Source organism: Pinus tabuliformis, chromosome X (genome assembly GCF_031772625.1).
Source record: "Pinus tabuliformis cultivar Carrire ecotype Pingquan chromosome X, CPIR1, whole genome shotgun sequence".
In the NCBI taxonomy this organism is placed as follows: domain Eukaryota; kingdom Viridiplantae; phylum Streptophyta; class Pinopsida; order Pinales; family Pinaceae; genus Pinus; species Pinus tabuliformis.
Window position 1 is genome coordinate 918,009,271 of NC_142308.1, and position 23,312 is coordinate 918,032,582.

Sequence of the window (23,312 nt, forward strand, 5' to 3'; positions counted from 1 at the left end):
TTTTCACTTCAATCCTCTCTATTCCCCCATCAGTCTCCTCCTCTCTCTCAAGTCTTCTCTCTCTCTCTCTCTCTCTCTCTCTCTCTCTCTCTGTATTTTCCCTTAAATCCTCTCTATTCCCCCTTCACTCTCCTCCTCCTCTCTTAAGTCTTCTCTCTCTCTCTCTCTCTCTCTCTCCTCCAATCCTTTCTCTTCTCCCATCACTCTCTCTATCTCTCTCCAACTATGCCACTATAACCCTCCCTCTCCCCTTCTCTCCCCCCTTCTTTGTCTCTCTCTTTATTTGTCTCTTTATCTCACCCCTAGATAGGCACTCTCTCTCCCCATCTCACCCTTGCAACTCCCTCTCTCTCCACTTCTCACTCTCTATATATTTTTTCTTCCTTCCCTCTCTCCTCCTCTCTCTTAGCCTTCCTCTATCTCATTTTCTCTCCTACCTTCCTCTCTCTTCCTCCCATATCTCTCTCTCTCTCTCTCTCTCTCTCTCTCTCTTTCTCTATCTCTCTGCCCTCCAATCCTCTCACTATCTCCCTCCCTCTCTCCTTTTATCTCTCCCCCGTCCATATTTATGTCTCCCTCTCTCTCTCTTACCCTTTTCTAGCTCTCACACTCATCACACTCCCCATATGTCTCCACCTCTATCACTCTATGTCTTTGTTCTTCCCTCCCATATATATCTAGAGATAATATATATCATGATATATTAATATATATTATAATATAACAAATTTAATATTGTATTAATCCAAAGTTATCAAATTTAATAATATTAATATTATAATATATTAATATGAATATTAGATTTAATAACAATAATAATATTAATCTTCTAATATTAATATTAGTGTTAATAATGTTTTTCTGCATGGTATTAATAATAATTTGGCCAATGGTATTTGGTGATAGGCCTTGCCTAAATAAAACCTCTTTTTTGAGTGTTAGTAAGTATGAAGAGGTTTATGGAGTAAATATAAAAAGAGGTTTTATTTATTTACCATAGCTTTGGTTTATTTATTTTTATTTATTTATCATATCCCATTTATTTACCATGGTATTTAGCACATAGGCTTGGTATTTAATTAGATGTTGATTTCTAATCCTATTTGATATATTTTTATTTATTTATCATATCTCTTTATATGTCTTTTATATTTATTTATTTACCATACCACTAGTTTATTTATATTTATATTTATTTACCATCCATATTTTTTGAGTCTTCGTAAACCTCTTTATATTTCAAATTTATATTGTTTTTATACATACTAATAATTAGATTCATTTTTAATAGTGACAACATTAGATCATAAACATTAAATGTTAAGCAATACATTTACATTTAAATTTACATTTACATTTATGTTTACATGTTTACGTTTTTAAGTGAGATCTACTTGTTTATATTTTCGTTTATGTTTACGTGTATCCACCCCATACTGAGCTATAAAGCACCTCTCAGCCCAACTTGATTAATTAATTATTCCTGGAAAAAAATATGATAAGTAATGATTTATCTATCTATTTCTCATAATTGGCCAAATGTGACCAAGAATATTAATTAAACAATGATTTAATTAATTATTAGTACAAGATAATTAAATAAATAATGATTTATTTAATTAGTGATTAACTAGTTATTCTTGGAAAAAAATATGATAATTAATTATTTATCTATTTATTTCTGATAATTGACCAAATGTGATAACAAATATTAATTAAAAAAATGATTTAATTAATTATTCTTAAAAGATAATTAAATAAATAGTGCTTTATTTAATTATTCTTCATGTGTTTAAGTATAAATGAGTTAACAAATGTGATTTATTAACTAATTTTTCACAGCGAAAGCAATTTTACTATGGTAAAATTGGCCTTACATGGTGTACTTCATAGCTACATGATCAATTTTTTGTGATAACCTTTACCCATCTATCTCAACACCTCTCGGCACCATGGAGCAAAAGGCTTTGTGTTTGGAACTATACAGGAGCACGTGGAAAGAAGGGAGCACGTGGAAAGAAGGGAACGAGACTAGGAATCGAGAGAGAATGTATGAACATAAAGAGTAGGGGTAGAAAGTTGTGGGAGACAAAGAAGGTGGATAGTACCACTTGTCCCAAGAGAAAACGCACGTTTCATTCTTGTTGAAAGCTATCAGAGATCTAAACAAGCCCCCACATTAACAATTGTACATATGACATGCAACGAAGAGTATTCATCCTGGTTACAAATGATTAAGACCCAGGGGGCTAGTCCACTTGTTCCTCCTACTAACTCACCATTTGGCCATTGATAAGAATCATAGATCTAAACAAGCCCCCACATTAACAATTGTAGATATGACATGCAATGCAAAGTATTTGTCATGACTACGAATGATTAGGACCCAGGGGGTTGATATCATAGTCCACTTGTTCCTCTTACTAACTCACCATTTGGCCATTGATAAGACCACCATAAACTGCCACTCCACTAGGCAGAGAAAGTATAAGGACAAGCTGAAGCCACAAATGGAAAGAACTAGAAAAAATAATGAAAAGAAGAAATGAGCAAGTGGGAAAGTTGTGACCATAGAGAAAAAAAGAAAACTCAAAAACAAGACAAAAAAAATGAAAAAAGAAAAAAAAATGTATTAAAAGAAAAACACAACAAAAAAACGTGGCAACTTCATAATGTCTCATAAAACTTCAAAACCCTTCTCCTTCACCTTCATTATTTCTTTTATATATATAAATAAATATATATAACTTAATAATAAAAAATTATGAATATAAAAATTAATATTTATTAAACAACATAACTTAATAATGAAAGATTATGCATATAAAAATCAATATTTATTTAACATTTAAAATTTTTGATGCGAACTTAAATGATTTAAGTCTATTAAAAAATTGACATTTAAAAACATCAAAAGCATATAAACAAAGATAACAAAATATCAAAATATATAAATTTAAAAGACAAATTATTAGACTATATTATTTTAATGATTTATACATTTCAAAACATATCATACTTACGCGTGTATAGAAATTTACAAATTCAAATCATATTAGCTCAAACATTCAAACTATATCAATTTAAATATTTACCCATTTATCAAACTTAAAATGTCCGCATATAAAAGTTCGAGTTTGATTCACACTGATAAACATTATCATATTTTAACATGCCAAAACATTCTTATACTTCATAAATCACCGTCTCGTCAACCTGACCACATTGATTGCCAAATCAAACATAAACAAACCACATAAAATCGAACCTGCAAAATCAGACCTACACCCAATCTCAAATTTACACATTCGAACTATATCAATTTAAAGACTTAAGCATCTGAACTACATTAATTTAAAGACTAATGCATTTCAAACTATCTTTCCATGGAGCGATATTGTTTTAAATCTTCATATTGAAGGGCTAAATCGATATCTATGAGTATTATAGATGCAAATTGATAATTATATACGTGAATATTTAAATGGATAATAATAATTATTAAATTATAAATATACTAATTATTATTTTACAATCCTATCAAATCATGATATATATCCATCACAATTGTGTTACATATTTTAATAATAATTTGAAATATATTATAAGTTGCAATAAGAATGGAAAGATGCCAGTGATTTGACATCCATTTCCCTTGCATAATCTGTGCATTAACGATTTTCATTAGTCAATGTTTCCATGAATTAGCACTGGAAATTTTATTTACAAGATTAAGGTTATTCCGAATATTGGTAATAAAGATAGCGTACAAATCGCTGCAGCGTTTAACTTATCTTTTCTTCGGGTGGTTGCAACTTGCAATATGTCTTACTCTGAATCATTGCGGATCACCGTGGGCTCTAATATATATTTGTTACAGATCGTTCCAGCATGTAAACTATTTGAAAATCCAACGATGACCAACATGAAAAAGAACATATTTGGAAATCCAATGATCACCAATATGAAAATGAAGGAAAATATGAAATTCAGGTAAATTGGAAAGTCAATTTAACAGAGTGGAGTGTCTATTTATTACTTTACAGAATAGAGTGTTTACTCTTTTTATTTAAAAATATGTAATTTTTTTCGTACTCAATCTCTAATTAACTTATTTAAAAATATATATATATATATATATATATATATATATATATATATATTTATTAAAACTATATATATAAATAATAAAAAAATAATATATATATATATATATTCAAAAATAATAATAAAAATATTTATTTCATTAATAAATAAAAATAAAAAATATTATATTTTTAAAAAATATCTAATTCTATCTAAAAAATCAATACAATAATTTAATAAATTGATTAAATATATTGTTTAAAAATAAATAAATATTTTAATATTTATAATATTAAAATATTTAAAAAAAATTATAAGTAAAAAATTAATGGAACATTTATTAAAAAAATTCCATTGCATTGATACATCTAAATGGTCATAAGGATCACTATAAGTTTATTAAATTCTTGCGCACATCAGATATAACTTACATATCTTTATAATTAGTAAACTTTGGCCTCACCCCTTTAGGGGTTATAGCTATGGCTGTGAGTGTAATCTTATGGCGAACATGGAAACACAGGCCATGGCTTTGGTAATGCATCTGAACAGTTAAAGGCTCTGCATTCTTGCCAGCTTCTTTTTCGTTTATGTTGGGCCTCTTCATTCTTTTTTTCTAGTCCTTTTTTTCTTGTCTTCTTATTGGACTTCGTGCCTACTCACTCTTTTGTTACTACCCGTCCTTTTCTATTTCTTTCCTCTTTTTCGATATCTTTTCCAATCCTTCATCGCTCCCCAGTTTCTTCTGTAGGCTCTCTCTCCTTTTTCTCAGCACCCTCTCTCTTTTCCTCAACCCTACTTTGTAGGTATCTTCTATTACCACTCCCTTCTCCATAATGGTTAAGAGTTCTATTACCACTGCCTTCTCCCTTCTCCATAATGGTTAAGTGTTCATTTCTTGAGAGCAGTTATGGAGTGATATAAAGATATTATATTTGATGAAATTTGAGAGAAATCTCAGATGTAGAAGAACAAGTGAGACAAGCTCTCAGATTGATTCTAGATGTTTGTATGAATTATGTGAATAGAGACTAGAGATTGGATCCCCACATGTACTTGCAGATTATTTTTTTTAATCTAGGATAATCAGTAACTAGTAAGAATTGTCTTAAACAGACCGAAAATCAAATCCAACGAACTGCACAAGACATTCATAGGAAGAGCAGTCACTCACAGAAGAAACACTCAGCATGAACTTATTCATTGCATGGTCTAGCTCGTTGGATAGCGTAAACATGAAAGTCACTCTAGTGATCAAGTGAGTAAATGGCAGAAGGAACACTCAGCAGGAACTTATTCATTGCATGGTCTAGCTCCTTGGATAGCGTAAACAAGAAAGTCACTCTCGTGATCAAGTGAATAAATGGCACCGAACCATCTTGGTCAAATATTGGTGAGGATCCATAGCGACACGATCAAGACATAATCCAACTAGATGAGAAAATTTAGTGCTTTGGCTGAGGCCATATGTTATTTTTCATTGTGGTTATGTTTACCAATATATGCATTGCTTTCTATATAGTTTTTCTTTATGTTTTATGCTATTAGATGAGCATTTTTGGCTCCAGCTAATATTTTATTTTTCAATGTAGTTATGTTTATTAGTTTACTTAGTGTTGGGTTTTCCGATTATTATTATTTATAATATCAGTAAAGAAACAAAAAAAAATTAAGAATTATGCTATTTGTTTGGTTTTTCTAATAAAAGAAATAAAAAATCAATATTACAAATATATGTTTTTTTTGCAATAATATAATATTTTTAATCTTATTATATATATGGTTAAACAAATTGCTCCCTAGATGTGGGAAATCCATTCCATTGGTTCTTCCCCACTCTTGGTAGCTATGGAACTATATGGGAACGTTCCCTTTTCAGTGTGAGCTGCAATGGGAGCTTGGGAAAGTTTCGGGAGTTTTGACGACATGTTTTTTAGTTCCGACGTTCCCTCGGGTTGGGGAATACAAATCTTGACAAATATGTTGAACTTCCCACAAAACATGAGTCCAAAGACATCCTTAACACCGATATCCTTAATTGTGAAACTAGAGCAATCTCTTGATGAGTTAAGGAAGCGTGTGGCGCCTCAATGTAAGGGCTATATCTAGGATGTCATTGTCAATGAGTATTTATTTATATATATCACATAAGATTGTGTGCATTTAGGGTTGCTTTACTTTTTCTCTTAGGAATAACTAGAGAAACATAGGTAAAATTGTTTCAAAGACTGGTCATGTGTCAAAGAACTCATAATGAACTTGACATTTTAATATTTTATATATATAAAAAGGAGAGACCCAAAGAGAAGGACGACCCAAGTTCCCAACTTTCCCAGGTCCCAAAAACTCATACAACATAGAAAAAAAGTCATTTCTATATTATATAAAGCAACTGAAAAAAATAAAAACATTTCAATTAATTTTAATATTTTACATTTTGGTATTTTAGATATTTTTTTTTTCAATTTTGTATAAAATCTGATAAAAATTATACAATTTAAATATTTAAAAAAATTCCATATACATATTCAAAAAATTCCATATATATATTCAAAAATACAATTTAGATAATAAAAAATATTTATCGATTTTAATAATTTATAAAAAAAAACAAATAAAATCATATCTCTCAAATAGAAATGCATCTATACTAATTTTAATGAAATCATAATAGATAAAACAATTAAAAAACATTAAAAATTAACGTTTTCTCAATTAAATTTCATTCTTCCATTCCAATTACTGGGAGGAAATTCCATGCAATCTGAAACCTGGACGATCGAGCTATTATTTTTAAATAGAGAAAAAACCTAAAGTATCACATCGAAGTAAACAATTTTTTATTATCAGGAAACCCAAATTCTGAAATATGTAACGCCCGTAGTGTTGGAATATTAATTCCAACTGCCGTGCAGTAGCAGCGAGCCGCAATAGAGGACTTACGAAGGAGTCGACTTATTCACGCCACCGCCATAAGTGTCTTTTCACCGTTTGCCTGTTTGTGTTCCCAAAGCAGGAAGAAGATCAAATCTGGGCTCTGCGTCATAACTGCTCACCAAACAGCATTAAAGAGGAAGCATGGCTGAGAAGGAAAGTACCAGCCTCGAGCCAGCCGCAGCATTTATCAGTCTTGGGTTTCCACATAACCGACTCAAGCAGCACAGCAGAATGTCAAAAGATCAGATCTGTTCATTATGAGCGGCAGATTGCAACAGAGTCTCTGTCAGCAAGTTGAGGCGGTTGATGGATAAGTTATGACCGCCTCCTGCACTATATATGTGTAGAGCCACAGCAGTGTTAAAAACCCCGTAATGTAGCGCAGCAGCGCTCAAATGTAATTTCTGTGTTTTTAAGAAAGAATGTGCAGCAGCATGAGCTCACATGAATGAAGCCCTTTTTGCACAGCAGTGCAGGGATTGAAAAGTAAGTTAGCAACAGCAGCAGCTGAAGAATCACACAGAGCAGAGGAAAGCACGCAGCAGCGTGAAGAGGAAGAAGAATAATTTCAGAACAGTGAAATGCACAGCAGTGCAGAAATTTGAATGTAATTTGTTTTTATGTTCATCTGTGTGGAACAGAATCGTTCCTTAGTGAATTTCTGAAGTAGATGTTCAGCAATAGAAGTTTTGAAATTCCCTCTGTATGAGGAAGACAAATCTGTAACAGTTAGTTTATTTTGATAAATACAAGTTAAATTTTTCCTGTTGCTGTTACACCGTCACCGTTGCTGAAACAGCTCGTAACTCAAAATACTTGACGTCAAAAGTTTACGTTGCTGAAACACGACGATCAGTGTTGCTGAAACACCTGTTTCAGCAACTGAAAAATAACTGTGTTGCTGAAACACCATTTCCAGCAAGCGAATTTTCTTGTTTTTCTGTGTAAAAACAAAGTGCGATTTTTGTCTGTCTGTTATGGAATTTATCTGAAAATTCCAACATGGTATCAGAGCTAGTCCAGGCTCTTTGAAGTGTCAAAGAAGCTGAAGGAAGATTTCTTGCAGCAGCAATTTCTCCAGCAGTGTGAAGACTCAGCCAAGAAAGAATCTAAGGTATTTCTCAAGAATTTTTTTTTTCTGTGTTATTGTTGAAGACAGACAGTGATTTTTCAAATACAGTGAACTATTTGAAGCATAATTTAAAGTGCAAGGAATGGCCAGCGTTAGCACATGCGTGGGTATTTTTAATACTCAGCTCCCACTACTTAATGAGAAAAACTATGACTATTGGGCAATAGTTATGAGAGCTTTTCTTTTCTCAGAAGATTTATGGGAATTTGTTGAAGATGGTTTTGAAAAACCAGCAAATGAAGATGAGGTAGAAAATGAGTTGTTGAAGAACTATAAGAAGCAGGATGCTTTGGCCCTCTACTTCTTGTATCGAGCAGTGAATGAAAGTGTGTTTCCAAGGATAGCAGCAGCCAAGACATCCAGAGAAGCATGGGATATTCTCAAAACTGCCTATCAAGGCATGCAGAAAGTGAAGACAACAAAACCTCAATTCATTGAGGAGAAAGCTAGTGATGAAAGCTTAGAGAAAACAGTGAATGATAAAATCTGTTTGTCTCGTGATGAAGGTGATGAGGAGATCACTAAATTACATCCCCAAATAGCGGCACCAATACAAGGGCAGCAAGTCGCACCCTTGAGGAGAAATGAATGTGCTTCTCCAAGCACACCACAAAAAGCAACAAATGAAGGTACAAATTCTTTGTTTGCTTTATCTAGTCATGTTGATGACCCTGTTTATTTAGAAGATGGAGTTCAAGATAGGAAATGGAAAGAACCCATGAATGGGAGAAAGGAATTGAAGTTCCTTGAAGATCTGTTTAAAGAATGTGCAGTTCGATGTGTAACTCTTGCCAAGATCGCTGAGATGGGCTTCACTGCCAAAACCCTTGTCAATATGACAGAGGAAGAGATTGAAGATTTGATGAAGACCCTGGTAGAACTCTATCATATGGATCTTCCTATAGGGGAGAGATATGAAATTAAATCTCCCATGAGAGCTGAGAAGGAGCAGGTTGTTGATATTCTGACCAAACCATTGGATCAGAAAAGTTTCGAGTTTTTGATAAAATGTCTGGGTATGACTGATAACCCAGCAGTTGAAATTAAGGGGGAGTGTTGGAATATTAATTCCAACTGCCGTGCAGTAGCAGCGAGCCGCAATAGAGGACTTACGAAGGAGTCGACTTATTCACGCCACCGCCATAAGTGTCTTTTCACCGTTTGCTTGTTTGTGTTCTCAAAGCAGGAAGAAAATCAAATCTGGGCTCTGCGTCATAACTGCTCACCAAACAGCATTAAAGAGGAAGCATGGCTAAGAAGGAAAGTACTAGCCTCGAGCCAGCCGCAGCATTTATCAGTCTTGGGTTTCTACATAACCGACTCAAGCAGCACAGCAAAATGTCAAAAGATCAGATCTGTTCATTATGAGTGGCAGATTGCAACAGAGTCTCTGTCAGCAAGTTGAGGCGGTTGATGGATAAGTTATGACCGCCTCCTGCACTATATATGTGTAGAGCCACAGCAGTGTTAAAAACCCCGTAATGTAGCGCAGCAGCGCTCAAATGTAATTTCTGTGTTTTTTAAGAAAGAATGTGCAGCAGCATGAGCTCACATGAATGAAGCCCTTTTTGTACAGCAGTGCAGGGATTGAAAAGTAAGTTAGCAACAGCAGCAGCTGAAGAATCACACAGAGCAGAGGAAAGCACGCAGCAGCGTGAAGAGGAAGAAGAATAATTTCAGAACAGTGAAATGCACAGCAGTGCAGAAATTTGAATGTAATTTGTTTTTATGTTCATCTGTGTGGAACAGAATCGTTCCTTAGTGAATTTCTGAAGTAGATGTTCAGCAATAGAAGTTTTGAAATTCCCTCTGTATGAGGAAGACAAATCTGTAACAGTTAGTTTATTTTGATAAATACAAGTTAAATTTTTCCTGTCGCTGTTACACCGTCACCGTTGCTGAAACAGCTCGTAACTCAAAATACTTGACGTCAAAAGTTTACGTTGCTGAAACACGACGATCAGTGTTGCTGAAACACCTGTTTCAGCAACTGAAAAAAAACTGTGTTGCTGAAACACCATTTCCAGCAAGCGAATTTTCTTGTTTTTCTGTGTAAAAACAGAGTGCGATTTTTGTCTGTCTGTTATGGAATTTATCTGAAAATTCCAACACGTAGGCGTTAAAAATCATACTAACATATGTCATCCAAAACATGAACCCGATCAAAATAATGTAATTGGACCGATTAACATATTGATTTACTGCAGTATCACCAGCCAGACGAAATTTGTCCTGCCGAGTGCAGGCAGGGAACAGGTAAACTGACCATAGATATTTTCCGAACTTAGTACATGGACAGAACGATAAAACATGCATATTGTTTATTCACCCTTTCACTGATTTTGCTTCCTGCTCCTGTAGACACTCCACACTGAGTCAATTTTTGTCTTATGTTATGAATTTGAAAAATCACTTAAACGGAACAAGCAACATGTTTATTTAAAGAATATTTAAGGACCAACGACTTACCATTAGCAAAACAAAAGAGGTCTGAAATAACAATTTTGAAAAATAAAATTTACACAAATTTATTAAAATAAGTTAATTATTTGGACATGTGGATTAGTTAAAGTTAGAGAGTCAGTTATGAGTCAAACTCATAGCATGTGGATGCATGTCAAGTTGTGTGATTGTATGTCAAGTTTGTGGATGCTTGTTAAGTTGTGTGATTGTATGTTAAAATATTTTTGGGGAGTTGCTAGTTGGAAAAGGTTAAATACGTTTCACCTGTTTTATTGTAAGTAAGTTTTGTGTTATCAATAGAAGATTTGCTAGTTGGAAAAGGTTAAATACCTTCCACCCGGTTCATAATAAGTATCAAGTTTTGTGTTATCAATAGAAAAGCCTCAACTTGTGTGTTTTGAGTGAATTTTGTGTTTAAGCTCATCTGTCTTTCCAACAAATTGGTATCAGATATATTGGCTGATATATTTACTAAGTCATTAGCAAAAGGTGTGTTTGAGTTTCATAGAAGAAATTTGGGTGTTTTAAGCCTAGTTGAGACATACACCAGTGAACATGTTTGAGTTGTCATGACTCAGGTCTTTCTTTAGAGGCCCTAATTAAGGGGGTGTTAAAATAAGCTAAATAAGCTAGCTACTCCCCTGAGGAGTTGGTTAAAATTAGAGATTCAGTCACTAAAATTAAAGAGTCAGTGAACTGAGTTGAGTCAAATAATTTATTGTCCCACTGACTCACCGTTGACATAATTGATAGTCGCACTGATAGTGCGTAGATGCATGTCAAGATATTTTAAGCAAGTAACTAGTTGGAAAAAGTTAAATACTTTTCACAAAGTTTATTGTAATTATCAAATATAGTGCTTATCAAATATAGTGCGATCAATTAAAGAGCCATAGCTCATGTGTTTTGGGTAAATTTTGTGTTTAAACTCCTCTGTCTCTCCAACAAAATTCACAAAATCTCCATTTAAATTCATATAAATAGTGGGTGTGTGGGCGACTTATAAAATATCTATATAATTTGGAAACCTAGACCAGCACAAAGAATATTTTGTGAAAAAACAGAGTTTTGGGGTCTATTATAGTACAACCTCAGCCTCGTACTGTTAAAGTGCGGATGGATTCCTGATTAAGTGCTGTGACAATAGTAATTGGAGGTGACTCTCGCGCGAGCGAAATGGAGCCCAGTGAACGAAGATGAGAGATTCGTCAGATGGGGAATGTTGCATGCAGGCGACGCCATTTGTCGCAATGAATGTGGAATATGTGACTGCAATCAGGGATAATTCTCACAACCTCCGACCCCTTGTAATCGCTCAGGCAGATCGAACAACACTTGTTATCCTGTGCTTCGTCTAATTCCTTTCCTTCTGCAGATTTGACCGATTGGCAGACTTTCCCGGAATATAACATCTTGGGGAATAAATCCAAGGTCTCCTCCTCGATCCCAATTACAGCGCTGTCGTGGTTCAAATCATAGTTACCAAATTCGACTGAGTAAAAATAATACGAAAATTCGTGGATTCGATATAAATATGGTATCATTCGTCGAAATTTATGTCGGTATTATTCGTCGAAATTTGATTCGTTTCTCAGGTTTAATTTATAAAGGCTATAAAGTTTAACCAAACGGGCTACTGTTCATTCAATAAGAAAAATCATCAGCACTAGTATGGCGTCCATCCATAAGGGAAGAACATTAAAAAATATAGTGAAATGGGAAATTTACAAGTTTAAAAATCAACGGGAAAGATTAAAACTCGTAGTTAAATGGGAAAGTTTAAATAACACAGTGAAATAGGAATGTTTACCAATTTACCACCTAAACAGTTAAAGGAAGAATTTAGACACCGTGAAAATTTTGTGAGGTAATTTTAAGAGTGTTTGACTTTTTTTAAGGTTATTATATATTTTTTAAATATGTTTGTATTTATTATTATAAATATTTTAGATAAATAAACGTTTAAGAAAATATTTTAAATATGAATTTTGAAAGATATGAAATTTTAAAGTGAAATGTGATTTTTAATTCAAATAAATTCAAAAAAAAAATATTGATTTTATAAAAATACAACAAACAAAATAATATATATTGTTTAATTTAATTAAAATATTTTGATTGAATTTTTAACTTCTTATATCAAATTCTAATCGAATTTGATTTCAAATTTAGTAACTATAGTTCAAATAAACACTATGAAAACCAAATGGGCCACCGTTGGCCCATATTCGTGGACAAGTAAGAAATTTCCCAAGAGCAGCAGCACGCCCTACGTTCCACCAAAATTTCCTGTATGCGGTGAAGTCCATTTTTTATCCATCTCAGTATATAGTAATACAACAACGCAGCGATTCAGAAGTTTTCTTCTCTATACTTAATGGATGGATTTGTGGGGATGGATTTGTGGGGGTGAATTGTAATAAGAAATTATTATAGATTTATTTTAATTACAGATTTATTAAAAGTTGAGATGGATTAAATTTTAGAATTGAAAAAAATATATATATTTTAAAGGATTTAATTTTTTCTAGTGTTAAATAAATATGTGATAAAGATAGATTTACAATGGTAATTTTTCATTGTCTATATTGTATTTTTAAAACTTTACCATTATTAATATGTTATATAAAAAATTAAATGAGTTACACATTTTCTAAGTAACTACATTATTTTTTATTTAATTATTTTTTCTTCTCACGTATTGAAATATTATACTAAGGTAAACACTAATATATACAAAATAGAAAGAGCAAGAGTTCATATCGAAATATATATATATATATATATATATATATATATATATATATATTTTAATTACTTTATCCATATAAAGTTATATAAAATTATATTATTTAAGATAAACATGGAAATATTTTATTTATTATTTGAACAGTGAAAGTGAAATATCAAAAAACCAAGTAAAATGAAATTGAAACACTGGAATGTAAAATGAATCCATGGTAGATTTTTAATTGTTTATTTATATGGTTATTTAATTTTTGTTTTGGTTGACATTACCAAAAATTATTTTTATGATTTTTTTAGGACAAAGACATATTTACATGTCCCTCATACTAGATTGTAAAACCACTATATATCCATTTTAACCACGGATCTACCAATAGTTGTCACATGTCCCTCATACGAGCTTGTAGAACCACTATACATACATTTTAACCATGGATCTACCAATAGTAAAGATAGATCAAATTTCCAACTTGAAAAAACACGTCAAAAGATTTAATCCCCTCTAGTGTTGGGTAAATATGTGATTAAGATAGATTTATAGTGCTAATTTTTCATTGTTTATATTGTATTTTTGAATATTTTACCATTATTCATATTTTACATTAAAAATTAAAGGAGTTACACATTTTCCTTTTAGAAAGAAGTAACTAATTATTGTTTGCTTTAGAGCATTGAAATATTTTACTAAAATAAACACTAATACACATGAGAGTTCATACTCAAATATAATTTTTTGTTTAATTACTTTATCTCTATAAAGTTATATAAAATTATATTATTTAATATAGAAAAGGAAGTATTTTATTTATTATTTGAAAAAGGAAAGTGAAATATCAGAGAACTAGGTAGAATGAAAGTGAAGTCTGGTGTAGATTTTTAATTGTTTATTTATATGGTTATTTAATTTATTTATTTTTTGGTTGACATTAGGAAAATTATTTTTATTACTTTTTAGGAAAATGACATACTTACATGTCCCTCATAGTGGATGGTAGAATGACCCTCTCAGTTGTTTTTAATTATTTATTTATATGGTTATTTAATTTTTGTTTTTGTTCTATTTTGGTTGATATTAGGTTAAAATTATTTTTATTGTTTTTAAGTACATGACATACTTACACATGTCACTGAGACTAGATTGGAGTACCAATATAGATCCATTTTAACAACAGATCTACCAAGAGCCGAGACAAATCAAATTTCAAAATTCAAAAAAGATTTACATGTCAAGAGATTTAATCCCTTCTAGTGTTTCCTAAATATGTGATTAAGATAGATTTAGAGTGGTAATTTTTCATTGTTTATATTGTATTTTTGAATATTTTACCATTACTAATATTTTATATTAAAAATTAAATCAGTGAGACATTTTCCTTTTTTTAAGAAGTAGCTAATTATTTTTTCTTTTGCAGCACTGAAATATTTTACTAAGATAAAGATTAATACACACATAATAGAAAGAGAGAGTTCATACTCAAATTTATTTTTTTTTATTTACTTTATCTCTATAAAGTTATATAAAATTATATTATTAAAAATAGACATGGAAATATTTTACTTATTATTTGAGGAGTGAAATTGAAATATCAAAGAACCAAGTAGAACGAAAGTGAAACATCAAAATGTAAAATGAGTCTCCCAATCATTTTTAATTATTTATTCATATGGATATTTAATTTTTGTTTTTTGGTTTTGGTTTATATTAGCCAAAAATATTTTTATTGTTTCTAAGGACATGACATACTTACACATGTCCCTCGCACTCTATTGTAGAACAAGGGTTGAGAGGGACCAAATTTCAAACTTGGAAAAATATTTACACATCAAGAGGTTTAATCATTTAAGTGCTTGGTAAATATGTGATTAAGGTACATTTAATGTGGTAATTTTTAATTGTTTATATTGTATTTTTGAATATTTTACCATCACTAATATTTTATATTAAAAATTAAATGACTTGTACATCTTTCTCTTATTAAGAAGTAAGTACATTATTTTATCTTTATTTTTCCTTTTCCTTCGAGTATTGAAATATTTTACTAAGGTAAACATAAATAGACACATAATAGAAGGAAAGAGAGTTCATAATGAAATATATATATATATATATATATATATTTTTTTAATTATTTTATCTCTATAAGATTATATAAAATTATGTTATTTAATATAGACATGGAAATATTTTATTTATTATTGGAAGAGTGAAAGTGAAACATTGACATGTAAAATAAGTCTCTCGTATATTTTTAATTGTTTATTTATATGATTATTTTTTTATTTTTATTTTTGTTTTGGTTGACATTATCGAGAAATATTTTTATTATTTTCGAAGACAATGACATACCTACATGTCCCTCATACCAAATTGCAGAATGAGCCTCTCAGTTATTTTTAATTAATTATTTATATGGTTATTTAATTTATTTATTTTTGGTTGATATTAGCGAAAATTAGTTTTATTATTTTTTGAGGACGTGACATACTTACACATGTCCCTCACACTGGATTATAGAATGAGCCTCTCTTCTATTTTTAATTAATTATTTATATGATTATTTAATTTTTGTTTTTTTGTTTTGGTTGACATTAGTTGAACTTATTTTTATTATTTTTTCAAGAGGTGACATACTTACACATGTCCTTCATGCTGGATTGTAGAATGAGCCTCACGTCTTAACACGAGTTGAGACAGATCAAATTTCATGCTTGAAAATATATTTACACGTCAAGAGATTTAATAATTTCAAGTGCTTGGTAAATATTTGATTCAGATATATTTATAGTGGTAATGTTTCGTTGTTTATATTGTATTTTTCAATATTTTAACCTTATTAATGTTTTATATTAAAAATCAAGAGTTACATATTTTCTTTTTATTAAGAAGTAACTAAATTATTTTATCTTTATTTAATTTTTCCAATATTTTACTAAGTTTAACATTTATACACACATAATATAAATAAAGAGTTCATACTAAAATACAATTTCTTTTATTACTTTATCTCTATAAAGCTATATAAAATTAAGATAAAGCTATATAAAATTATATTACTTAAGATAGACATTGAAATGTTTTATTTATTATTTGAACACTAAAAGTGAAATATCAAAGAACCAAGTAGAATGAAAGTGAAACACTGGAATGTTAAATGAATCTTAATTTTTATGGTTATTTAATTTTTGTATTTTTTGTTTTGATTGACATTAGTGATCCTAGTTATTTTTAATTATTTATTTATATGGTTATTCGACTTTTATTTTGGTTTGGTTGATATTAGCGAAATTTTTTTTTTATTATTTTTTAAAGACTTGACATATTTACACGTCTTTCATACTACATTGTGGAATGAGCTTCTCTTGTATTTTTTATTATTTATTTATATGATTATTTAATTTTTATTTTTTGTTTTGGCTGACATTAATTAAAATATTTTTTATTATTTTTTGAAAACATAACATACTTACACATATCGCTCATATCCCTCATACCCGGTTGTAGAATGAACCTCTCTGATAAATTAGAATTTCTTACTTTACATTGAATTTGTTAATAAAAAACTCAATTAAACTTTCTTACTGTCGATAAGATGGCTTGTTGTAATTGAACTTTCTCGTTGGGAAGATACTAGTTAGTTGACTAGGGAGATAGGGCGCGAGTTATGGAATCTCCGACGATTCCGCCCTTGCTCATATCTCAAAGTTGTAGGGATGGAGACAGGAAATCAGCAAGAAAGCATGTGGCAGTGCAATCGGCCTGCCCATGTAGAAGAAAAATAAATTGATTTCGTATACATTTGGGGCAGTGACTCACGCGTTGGACTTGTCTGAAACAATGATTATTTTTAGTCGAAAATCGAAAGGTTATAGAGGCAAGGTCCAAATGCTTAGCCCACATCAAACATCAAAGAGAGAGATTGTTTTTATTAGGGTGGGAAAATTTTATTATAATTTAGTTGCTAAATTAGTAGTGAGGATAATTATTTCTGGTTGCTATCTCGGAAAGTATGTTGATCCTTATTCAAGGAAAACAACTACACCTGAAATAATTTAGTTGTGAAACCAGCCGTGAGGGCAACCATCTCTGACTGCTATCTGAGAATGCAGGCAGACTCATCATCCTTACTCAAGGAAAACCACTACCCCTCACCCTTATTCAAGGAAAACCACTACCCCTCGAATCACTGGCTGGTGATCAGTAATGTGTAGAACACACTGGTGGTATGTTGAGAAAGACTCACTAGGCCATTGTAATGACCCCAGACGATGTAAATGTGAAATTTTACTATGGTAAAAGACAGTATGACAGTTGTTGTTTTATGTTTAAAAAACAAAACTGTGACAAACTATTTTATTAAAGTAATTTAAATATTTTCTTGAAATGCTGGCAGCCTCTAGGAGGTGGATTTAAAAGAAAGAGATCAGTTGTAATAACTGATTGAAACTACCCTCCCAAACAGGAAAAGTCCTGGCTGTAGGGAGGAAGTTCTGTGCTGTGGGGACAGACAGAAGAGATCTTTTCTAAGGAAAAGGAAAAAGGAAAAAACTGGTTAAGTCTGGTAGGGACCAGATAACCAGGCACAAGGTGCACAAATCTTGTTGAGGGCTTGAGGCCTGCAAGATGGCTCGGGGGGAGAATTCCGTCTGAGAGATGGATCTCATGGCTGGGTGGAAGAGCAGAATCAAAGTACAGGTGACTAGCTTGAGAACCTATTTCTGACTCTGGTGAACCAGGTACGGTTTCAAACTGCAGAGTCTCTGTTGAATATAAATATACAGTGAATTTACAGTAGTCAAATAAGAACTATGTTTCGTTCTCTTAGATACTGTCATATGATTAAAATAACTGCACGGTGTAGTTTTTAAGTTAAGGGACAGATTATCAATCGATAGACATGATCTAAAACTAGTCATACTGTAAATAAAGCTACATAGGTGTAGTTAATTAAAAGACCGGTTGTTGAATAATAGACCTGACACAAACTCGTCAGAAAGACAGAGGCATTGTTTAAAAACAGAGAATCTATTAGTGGGACAAACAGTCTCGAGCACCTTGAATATGAACAAGCTGTTACTATAATGTGTCAACAGGAACGAGATTAGAACCCTCTAAGTCTGGGTAGAGAGCACCGACTATAGTCGGATTCTAACTCGTCGACGGAAGAAGATAATCCTACTGTTATTTATAATAAATGATTGTTGATATGTGAAGATTAAACAAACTATTCCGGACAAGGAGAATGTATCCTGTAAATTGTGCAAAACAGAGAGCGAGAGCCATACCGTAATCCATTATACCAGCGTTATTAAATCACAGTTCTCGCAGATACAATAGTAGAGAAACCAGTTCGTTAAGAGCGATAAAGGAAACGAGAAATCTATACAAGAACCTGTGCATGCTATTTCAGAGAGGAAAAACTCCAGACATACATATATTCCGACATTCTCATAAAGAAAGGAAGAAGTATGACATTGTTATTATAACTAACCGAGAGCATCCTGTACAAGTTTAGCAAAGACGAGAGCCGCATAGCAAACACCAGAACGAATGACTCGAAAGAATAAGCATAACCTGAGTAAATCTATGAGCTTGCCGTCGTTGAGACGAGCAGAACCAACGATAACAAAATAAACAACCATGCACTGTTCTAATATTGCTAAATACACAGAATATATTCATAAAATGTGCAAAGCGTAAGCTGCCCTGAGGGCTCAGACAGAGTAACAGTTCCATATATAAATTACAAAAAAAATAACACCCTGATGGTGAAATCTTGGAAGGGGTAATAACTGTACATACATTAAACGGAAAACCTCAAATAGAACCTGAATCCGTTAGCCCAGATCTGTGCATTACGGCCAGATCCGATGCCTTATGTCTTATATCAGATATAGCAAGCCAAAGTCCGGGAATGCCGCAAGGGCAGCAATACAAACAAAATGAATCCGTAAATACATGTATTAGAACTCAGGAGTTCCACTGCGGATGATAACTCAATAGGGCGGGTCATTGACTCAACCAGACAATAAAACATAAATGTAAACCGTGAGGGTTCTCTGTGGAGAATACCTCAGCAATCGAAGCAAGGAAACCCGCATTTGAACGGCGGTCTGCACCAAACCATAGCACGAATAGCTCAAGATCAATGAACTCCGAGCTCTCGTATGCAGGAAAAGAGTAAACAAGAGTTGAGAGCTTACCTGTGGCCGCCGAGAGGGTTGAACCGTCGAGTTTAGCCACCTTGGCCCTGTCAGAGGGGTTTGAATAACCCAGCTGCACGCCCTACCAGCGAAGAGAAAACAAGTCAGTAAGAATCGTTACAATTAACAAAGAACTGTAAATGCATACTGTAGATTTAAGAGCCGAGCGTCAATACCTGTGTTGGCGTAATAATGGCAACTTCACAGCTTCCGGAAAGATTGCAGGTTACGAAGATAACGCTGGTGGTTTCAAACTAGAGACTGAGCACCGAGGTGGAGCCGGAAGGGCCAAATGAACAAATAAACCCTGAGCTTGCTCGGATGTGAATATGTAAAGACTTAAACCCTCGAACGCATGCCAGCCCTTCGATCCAAGGGTGAGATCTCGACCCTCCAAGTAAGGCGGGAAAATGAAGCGAGAAGGCCGAGAAAGCCGTAATCAAGGTGTCACATGGCTGAAGGGACAAGCCATGCCACCTGCCTTGGTGTGGACCGAAGTTATTAAGGCGACGGGTGAGTTGGCACCTGCAAGGGCTGCGGCCGGACCACCAAATCCCGTGCCACATTAATATTCACCGCAGGCTAAGGTAGTCTAATGGCGGGGTTCCGCCGTAAAGTCAAATGCTTACCTTAAACCATATGACAGCGTAACACAATACCACGTAGCATACGTATACCAGGTTACAATAGTAACTAAACGTTAGGCTAACCAGCTGTAAAATACATGGCATAAAGTATGGGACTATACGATATGGAGTTAAACATGCGATCATGCATAAAGAATAAATCATGTAGTATAGCAAGTTCCTTATGTGAAGCATACATTTAATTTTTTTTTTATGTATATGTGAACAAGGGTGTGACAGCCATTAACCTGTTTCCTTATGTTCAAAGAAGAAAAACTCTTATCCAAACAAGAATAGTTTTCAGAGACATACGCTTAGAAACACTAAAATAACCCAGTATTATTAAACATTATTCATACCTTTTAATTTTTAATTTTATTCTAGATATGAATCACACAAATGACCCATTATTATTAAACATCATTCATACTTTTTAATTTTTAATTTTATTTTAAATATAAGCCATTTCAACAACTCAACCGTCACAAAACATCATTTGAGAATTCCCTTGAGATCTAGAAATTATATTTTCATTTAACTTTTTTAATTTACATTAAATTAATTAAAATTTACACTTCATTTACTTAAATTATAATTTATATTGTTTTTTTCTACTTTGATTATATATTTCGATTAAAATTATATATTTAATTTAAGCCAATAGTCGACTAGAATAATATTCCACTGGAACTAGCAGTGTCTCACCAAATTTATAAACTTTAGAAAACCAAAATTACTTATGAATAGATTTTAAATGAACTAAGTATTTATCATCTCAAAAAAAGTTAGATAGTCTAACTTCTATTGGTAATTAGTGTAATTTAGAAAGCTCAAAAAAAGATTTAACAAAGATTTAATTTCTAAATTTAATTTTTTAAATTAGTTATATTTATATAATTTTTTTGCGAAAATTATTTTTGATTTTATATGTATAAATATATATTTATTAAACATTTAAAACATCATCTTTACTCATTTTTGGAGTTGATTATTTTATTGATTAATTTTTTTTGAAAACATTTGTTAGATATATATTTAATAATCATTTTAAACATCATCTTTACTCATTTTTTGAGTTGATTATCTTATTGGTTAATTTTTTTTTGGAAACATTTGTTTTTATATATTTTTATGCTTATTAGTATTGAAACCACATTTCCACCCAATCACATGACTATAAATCAATAAAATGGAAAACCATGTCCAAGTAACCATAGAATGCCTTAACAAGTAAGTGTTGGGCCAAGCATTCAAATAAGAAAAAGCTGCCAAATCATTTGATGAACCTCATTATAAACTCTTTGAAATACAGAATATGAATTGATATTTGTTCATATCATCAACTTTGGAATAAATTAAAAAAAAAGTGAATCTATAACAAAAAATTTCCGAAGATCATTTTCAAGACATAAAAATGAGCCACAAATTCGTTTATTATAGCTTCAAAAATACCCTAGTTTGGCATTGAGAGAGTGAAGCACCGAGGCAAGCCCGTGACAATGCTTTACTGTCCCCACCCATGTAAATGGAGTAGACCAGTAGACTACAGAAGTTCCTTCTCCTTCTTTATACTTGTAGTGTCACAACCCTTCCACAATACATAAAAGTAAATTTTTTTTATTGTAAACTTATGATACCCTTACATAAACCCCTTTAACGTAACTACTGTCGCACATAAATTATCATTACGTATAGCCGTTCGGAATTGATACAATTTGGACATATTTTATTTCCTGACAAACTATATAGTTAATTGGTTCACGGTTCGGCTCGTTTGCATGGTTTACATGTGTATTTATTCGGCAATCGGAATGTATGCATTGATACGACCGGTAACTTTTCCGGCGATGAGTTGTTGGTGGCTTTTAAGTTTTCATGGCAGCTGTTTAATGCCCCAGCACAGGTGTCCTGGCTCACCTGCTTGGCCATGTGACTCGCCGTTCTTCGTACCCTCGGCCTTCACGCCTTGGGTTCCCGCTCCTTTCCTACGGTGGAGATCTAATGACTCAGATCTGAGGGCGGAGATCCGTCTAAGGGTTTGAGAGCTCTTCATAAACATTTGGAGTTTCTCTCGCGGCTCATTTGGTTCTGGAATGGCTTTCGGATTCTGCTTGTCTCTTTGCTCTTTGGACTCGTTTCCATTTCTCGCCTCCTCCAGGGCTTCATCAACAGCTCAGAGGATTTATGCTTAATTCCCGGAGTTACCATGCAGGTAATGTATCATTTTTTTTTAGAAATTAGATACAGTTTTCGCTATATGTTATTTCCTTCTTACGGGTTTCGCTACTAGTTCTGCATGCGTTTCTCACGAGTTTCACTGCTAGTTTTGCATGCATCTGTTAACAGTTTGTCTCTTGTCATTTGTCGTATGAAGGTAAGGATTATAGCGATGCAACCTCTCTGCTTGCGGATTGACGGGCCTTCAGCGTTTCGACCTTCTCCGCCGCGTGCCAGGTATGCAAATCGGCCGTAAGGTCCTGATGCGATGACTGGGGTTTTCCCTTGATGTGCCTGAGTCGGCTGTGATTCATACATGCTTGTTTTCTTCTCTTTTTCTTATGTTTACTGGCTTCCTGCTTTCTATAATCCAAGCGAGGATTCCCAGAATAGGATCCTCATGATTTTGCATGTGTTCTCGTATTCCCAGGTTTCGTGTTCCCGGCTTACCCTGTTGGGTTGTGAGGAACAGTCGGTTCCCTTGCGCGGGATATGCCTTAACCTTTTACAACAATTGAGTTATTTGAAGGCAAACTTGTTTTTCTATGATTAGTCAACCAGATGCAACTGTTTATGTATAAATGATAAGGGCCACTGTTGAACTGGCCGCTGAATATGGACCCCTCTGTTCAAAGGGTGTTTTATTTATATTTTGATGAATATATTTCATTTGCACTTCCAGTTTCATCGTTTTAATAAAAGCTTGCTCTGTAATTGTCGGTTCAATTCTGGTTTTTCCTCGGATAGTTTTAATAGCATGCCGCTTGTGTTTCAGTATGCTCGGCCCGATATTATTGGCTTGCCATTCTGAATCGGTTAGATGTTTAATTTTGTCCTGTGGATTGTATGTAATCTCCGGTTTTCAAGCTACAGCAGTTTGCCATTGTCCTCAAGAAGGGTAG

General features: G+C 32.7%; 1 long non-coding RNA gene across 1 annotated transcript; it reads left to right on the forward strand.

Annotated features, from left to right (window-relative positions):
* Positions 1-22,143: 22,143 nt before the first annotated feature.
* LOC149142669 (uncharacterized) lies at positions 22,144-22,950 on the forward strand. The gene is made up of 3 exons (XR_016264046.1): positions 22,144-22,405; positions 22,568-22,647; positions 22,841-22,950. It is a non-coding gene; the product is annotated as an uncharacterized LOC149142669 (long non-coding RNA).
* Positions 22,951-23,312: the final 362 nt, after the last annotated feature.